We start from the raw sequence: 6,535 nt of genomic DNA, 5'->3' as shown, positions 1-6,535 counted from the left end.
AGGACTGCAGTGATAGCCAATCTGTGAGTTACACCAAATTAAAATTAGAAAACAGATTATGTTTTTCTATTCATGGTTCTGTTCTGCTAAATAAAACAAACTAAAAACACAGAATAACATCAACTTTATGCAAAAAAAAAAAGAGTTCACATCTAAAATATTCCTAAAGGTCTTCAGAAGCTGTATCTGTCTTTGAATAAATCTGGCTCAGCACTGTTTAACTGCATAAATAAACTTGGTAAATGATGCACATTTCATTATATTGTCCCTAAGATGTATTTCAATATTTATCTTTCCTAGGTGTGTAAAACAAACTTGTAAAAATAATAAAAAAAGAATGTTAAACATTTGTCTAACATTATTTATTACTGCTTTCCTCAATTTTCACTTCAGTCATGAAAATCGCCTTTCCTTGGGGCAGTTTTAATTCCATTAGAAGACTTAAATAGAGTGGGAGTCTGGATACAACGATACAGAAAAAAAGAAAAAAAAAAGGTATAGCATAATATATATGTGTGTGTATATATATATAGATAGATAAAAATATTACTTTCCATACTAGTGTAACTGCTTACATATTATTTATTCTGTGCCATTGTATTTTTATGTGTGTGTTTGTGTGCTATTGTTTGGGAATAAACATAGAAAAGCTGATCGATAACTTACAGTCCGTTTTCCAAGTCTTAACATTTTTTTTTTAATAAATGATAGAACTAACAATATGGAGTATACCCTCCATTCTTTCTATGTTGTGCAGTGGTCTGAACTAACATTTCTTTTTTTTTTTTTCCTTTCTTCATCAGGTTATGTACAGTTTAATGTGTGCCAAGAGGCATCACTGGTTTCAGTTTTAGGGTTTTAAGCATTGCACTTTGTTTTTCACATATGGCTAAGGGCCATTTTCATGCCTATTTGAATTGTTCTGCTTTGTTTACATTTAGTTAGTTTAGAAATGAAGTTCTCGTTCTTGGACCCTGCACCACCACACATGTTTAATTTCACAAACACAACACATATCTTCCTAACTCTCTGCAGAGAACAGAACTCCTCTGCAAGTGTAAGGTATTCACAGCTGAGCCATGTTGCTTTTCTATTCAAGAAAGGAACAGCAGAAATGTATTTATTAAAGAAAACTCAAACTGGTAACAGGAAAATTATTCTAAAAGTCATTATCATTCTGCAAGTCACAATTTAATATATATGTTTGTGTGTACACATTACGGGCAGGAGCCAATCTTTTGCCCAGGACTGAGCCTTGGGAGGAATTTCTGTACTGAATCAGCCTGTTAAACTGCTTCTTTCCCTCTCCGGTTCTGATTTCCTAACGTGGGATTTCTGCCTTATGTAGGTGTGTCTCTCCTGTACCTGGCAGGCTGTAGGTCATCTGTTGAAATTTCAGACTGAAGGCACGCAGTGATTTGACCTCAAGAATAGAGGAAGCTTTTACAGCTCAAAAGAACTAAAATAATTAAGGCGTCTTAGCTAAAACCTTCAGTGTACCCCCGCCCCCCACGATTCACCCTTGCTATGTCAGCAGTTCCCACTCGAGTAGCTCACTCATTCCACTACAGAGATCTTATGTAGGAATGTGATGGGGCAGCACATTCACATCACTGCTTCTTCGGAACGGAAGAATGAAAAATACATGCATTAGTAACTCATTTATCCAACATAACCATCTTCGTTAGGAGATGTATGCTTGGCTTTGAAACAAGAAGATGCACCGGAAAACAAGATGATCAAGTGTGTGTGTGTGTGTGTGTGTGTGTGTGTGTGTGTGTGTGAACCATGCATTTCATTTACCCCTAAACTATAGACACGGAGTTATTAGCATGACGGTCACGTTCAGCACTGCATTCTTGGGTTTGTTTCTCAGGCTGAGGGGACTTTATTTCACATACAGAAAGACAGACAGTTCTGCAGACAACATGAGAGTGTTTATGGGGGCTAAAATACAAAAGGGTTTATGTTTGAGACTGGACACATTGCACTACATAAAACTGATATGCTAGCTTTACACATTGCAGCAAAACCGTTTAGGATGGATTGCGCGCAGTGCTTTTTTCACGCAAAGGCAAATTAACTCACCCATGTATTACTGTTTAGTTTATGTAAATAACAAAGGTCTCCCCAAGTTCACAGAATGCATTTTTGTCCGGGAACCAGAGCTGATTGCTTCTATATCGTTCAGATTATTTTTTTTCCTGACCCCAGCCCTTCACACGACGTTCCGCAACTTGAACGACCACTGAATGTTAAGAAGACCAAAGTAAATACGCAGCTCTAGGAGAAAAACCTCTAAATACAGGCATCCTATACAAAAACAGAGCTATTCATCAGGTAGGAATAATCACGGCAGTATGATAAAAGCATGCACATTAGATCAACGAAACACGTTGCATCGCGGACTTTTTGATAACCTGATCTTGAAAAGCAAACCAAACTTAAAAAATGTTATCAGCAAAAACTAACATCGACCCGGTGATGATACTCAGTTATTTTAATTAAATATATTAAAACTTGGTTATGCAAAGCAAGGGTTCTTGCACCTTACCTGGAATGGAGAAAGTAGTGGTCCACTAGCTTTCAGAGGTAGAGGTGACTTTGTGTATGTGATACCCAGCCTGTACAGAATGTGCTGCTTCCAGTTGCTAAGTGGAACAGTAATGCACACAGAATACAAGACTTCGGCCGTGCCCCCTCTCTCCTTCTGGTGTGTGTTAGAGAATCTGGATTTTTTAATCGTTAATATTTGCAGAAGGTTCCTCTGATTTAGATTGCTTTCAGAGCACTCATGCAAAATGCACTCAAGATTCCTGTTTTCTTTTTTGTGCTTTCATTTACAACCTTTGAAATCTAAGGAGAAGGAATGTATTAACTGCAATCTAGCGTTCTCATGCCGCAAAATCATTATGCGCATTTTGCCCAATACTCCAACAAACCTGCTACACCACTGAAACGGCGAAGTGCTTGACTGCGCGTGTGAGTGTATGCGTGTGTGCGCGTGTCTGAATGTATGCGTGTGAGCGCGTGCCTGCGTGTGTGCGTGTGTCTGTCACGCGCACATGTTTGTAGTGACTACAATATCTGCTTCGATTGCAGTGAAATAATTACTGGAGAGCTGTATAAAATATTATCTCCATCCTATTTTGTTAAAGAATACAGCTAAAAACGAAGACAGCAATGGTAATAAGAATACAGTTATGGATGATACGTAAAGGATGGCACTGGCAGACACAAATTCCTGCGTGGAGTCACACACACACACACACACACACACACACACACACACACCTGTGTCCACTTAAGCACTTCTTGGGCGTTTAAGAATATAACGTCTTACCATTGAGGAAAGGGTGAATTTTCCTGCCAACTGGTTATTGATGGAACGTTTCCACTGCAAGACTTGCATTTCAAATGGGATGAGGGGAATGCGAGATAAGCAATGCGCGTGTGTGTGCGTGAGTGGCTATAGGAGAGGGGATTCGGTGCTAAAATGTGTACTTGTGAAGCTCGCCAGTGTCTTAACAATTCTGGTTGCATTTCTCCACACAAATGTATTTGTTCTCGGTTATGCCACTCCATAACATCCGGATTCTGTTCATAATACATAACTAGATATTTCAAATGCATCTGGATGTTTGGAACACGTTCTGTATAACAATGGTACATGTAAGGGTGTGTGTGTGTGTGTGTGCGTGTGTGTGAGTTTTATATATATATATATATATATGTACATATATATATGTATATATATATATATATATATATATGTATATATATATGTATATATATATATATATGTATATATATATATATATATATATATATATATATATATATATATATATATATATATATATGTATATATATATAAACCTCTCTCTCTCTCTTTCTCCCCCCCCCCCTCTCTCTCTATATATAGATATACATATATATATATATATATATATATATATATATATATATATAGTCAGGACAAATTCAACTAACGCATGCTACTAACTTCTGGCAAGGAATGAAAATATTGTTCATATCAGTGGGCTTAAGTGGAGCCTGTACCTGTGTATTTCAAATTCCCGTTCAAGAACCATAAGGTCACAACGCAAGAAAAAAGGGCACTGTATTGCCATTATTAACTTATTGACTTACAGGTTCATGGAATACAAGGGGGTGTATGTGTATGCATAATCTACAAAACAATAAGGTTGTAAACGCTGTGTCTGGAGCTGTTTTATGAGTTCAGTCATAGTCTCCCAATAAGTTGAACATTTTATGAGGGACAGAACTCAAATGCATGCTAAAATTAGAGGCGCCTCTTAAAAACTGGATCAATTATTACATTTAATAAAAAACATTGTTCATGATGTATGGTGTCAAATACTCAGTCCTCATGTCTATAGAGTCAGTCTCCTGCTCCTCTCCCGGCAGTACAAATGCTAACAACTGAAGTATTGCACACACTTCTCTGTTGAGGCAAATAAGTTCACCACTTCAGCCATTTGGTGGAATTTAAGTTATGCATTTCAACATTGCATGCATAAGAACATCAGTTATAATTACAAAGTCAATAAAGTCGATCAGCACAATAAAAAATAAAAAAGTCATTCACAGTGTGGTTTTAAATTTGCAGAGTGCAACTTTGCTGTGCTCCGTTTTGCAGATCACCATCTCTTACAACAGATATATGTTTGTGACTCTTATAGCATTTTTTTCTGTAGTTGCTTTGCAAAACTTAGACATAATACTATGAGACAGGCCCTCAGTTTTATCCTTGCTCCTCAGATTTATTGATCTCCATAAACATCGGACATGCTTATGGATACGTAGCTTATTAAATAGAGCATACACTAATAGTCTGTATCATTAACAATATTGTGTTTAGTGTACCGAACTAAAACATGTTTGTCTTTCTGACCTGTTATGATTTTAAAGCCCAATGCTGTTATCGTTATGGCTCGGACGTTGAGAGGTATGCATACTTGTAACGAAATAAATAAATATATAAAGTGTAAAATGCTAATCTGTGCTCTGTTCGAACGTCTCTAAAGCGAGCTCAGAAAGAGGTACGGAAAAAATGTTGCTACAATGTAATATGCTTTGAGTTTTTTTCGCAGTCACATTATCACTCCACAATTTTATTTGGATAGTGCAGCGAATTCCAAACGCGTTAGGGCTGAAGTGGCCAAAATGCAGATGCACCAGACAAATGAGTTTTTGTATGATTTTGCTGCATCGGTCTTGAAATAAAACCGGGGATAAATCCTCATAAATTTTCATAAGTAATCTGACACTAATATTCATTTGAAAAAATAAAAAAGTAAAAACCTCACAAAGACAAAACAATTAGCAAAAGCTACAAGAAAAAACTAGTCAGGGTAGACATTTCACTGTGTGATACCTTAAACTTCTTCTAATAGACACCCATGGGATAGTAAAGGACCCCATAAGGACATCACCTTTTTCAGCTATATGACTTCTGAACTTCCATAACTTTTTACTTTAAGCCTTTGTAGCTATATTCCATGTTAAATACAAACCCTACCAGCTGGAGAGAATATGCTTCCGCTTTGTTATAACCTGCTCAGCACAACACAAATTAAGTATCTGACTACACTTTAAAAGCACAAGGTCTTTATATCCAGCTGATGTCCATACCATTAAGGTGTCTGCAAAATATCCTTTATCTGCTTGAATGTATCCATAGAGACTTAAAAAAGAAAAAGTAAAAAAGGCATGGACATTCAGAAGCCATATAGCTGAAACACTTGATGTCCTTAAGGGGTCATTTATATATATCCCATGGGCCTCTATTACAGGAGGTTTAAGGTATCATTGAAAACTCTAATGTGGCTAAGTTTTTCTTGTAGTTTTTTAACATATATTCATTTGATCAAGTTACCAGCGGGAACAAAAACCTTACTCAGTTTTTCAAGCTTGAGCGTTGTAGGGACAGTGTTTCCTGACATTGGCTACCAGGAAAGCTACTTCCTGGGCTAATAGCCACCTTACATAATACAATTAAACAAGAATATTGACTTGGTAACTTTCATACCTCTAAACTGTCCAGATTTTTGCCTCATGTTTTTGGTCGGTTTGTCATGCAATTGTGGTTTTCTGGCAAATCATTGTGGATCAAACTCAAAAAATAATGACAGACATTTGAGTTTCAAAGTTCATACCCTTCAGAAAATTCATGTTAATACAAAACCTGTTATTCTATTCACTTTCTAAGTTTGTAAGTGCAATATTTAAAAAATGTTCCTATTTTTTTGGCCTTTGCCCCCATAATTTATGGCTTTGTCTAGGTTTCTGCTCTTAGGGTTTGAGAGGCATGAGCTTAATACATCTAAAAGATGTTTCAAGCATACATCTCAAGTGTATCACATTACAGGGAATGTTTCTCTTTTTGAGTCTTAAAAACTGCATGTGCCACAAAGTTCCACATTTTATTTTAGTGGTCTGTATTCAGTGTTAGATATTTTTAAACTGATATCCATGGTAAATAGTACTTAATCACATTATTTCACATATA

At 36.4% G+C, this 6,535-nt stretch overlaps 1 protein-coding gene across 10 annotated transcripts in view; it reads right to left on the bottom strand.

The window, feature by feature from the left end:
• The window catches only part of LOC122797235 (pituitary adenylate cyclase-activating polypeptide type I receptor-like), a 1,630,218-nt gene extending 1,626,792 nt beyond the window's left edge, over nt 1-3,426 (bottom strand). For 3 of the 10 annotated variants that reach the window (XM_044066080.1, XM_044066082.1, XM_044066083.1), the window contains exon 1: nt 2,555-3,002. The gene's annotated coding sequence lies outside the window, so the exon portion shown is untranslated. Of the gene's footprint in view, nt 1-2,554; nt 3,006-3,343 lie in introns of those variants that run through there. The other 7 variants (XM_044066073.1, XM_044066075.1, XM_044066077.1 and 4 more) reach the window with 5 other exon arrangements.
• Nucleotides 3,427-6,535: the final 3,109 nt, after the last annotated feature.

The sequence above is a fragment of the Protopterus annectens genome, chromosome 3.part0 (genome assembly GCF_019279795.1).
Source record: "Protopterus annectens isolate FY-2018-M chromosome 3.part0, PAN1.0, whole genome shotgun sequence".
Taxonomy (NCBI): Eukaryota; Metazoa; Chordata; order Ceratodontiformes; family Protopteridae; genus Protopterus; species Protopterus annectens.
This window is presented reverse-complemented; position numbering and strand designations above follow the sequence as displayed.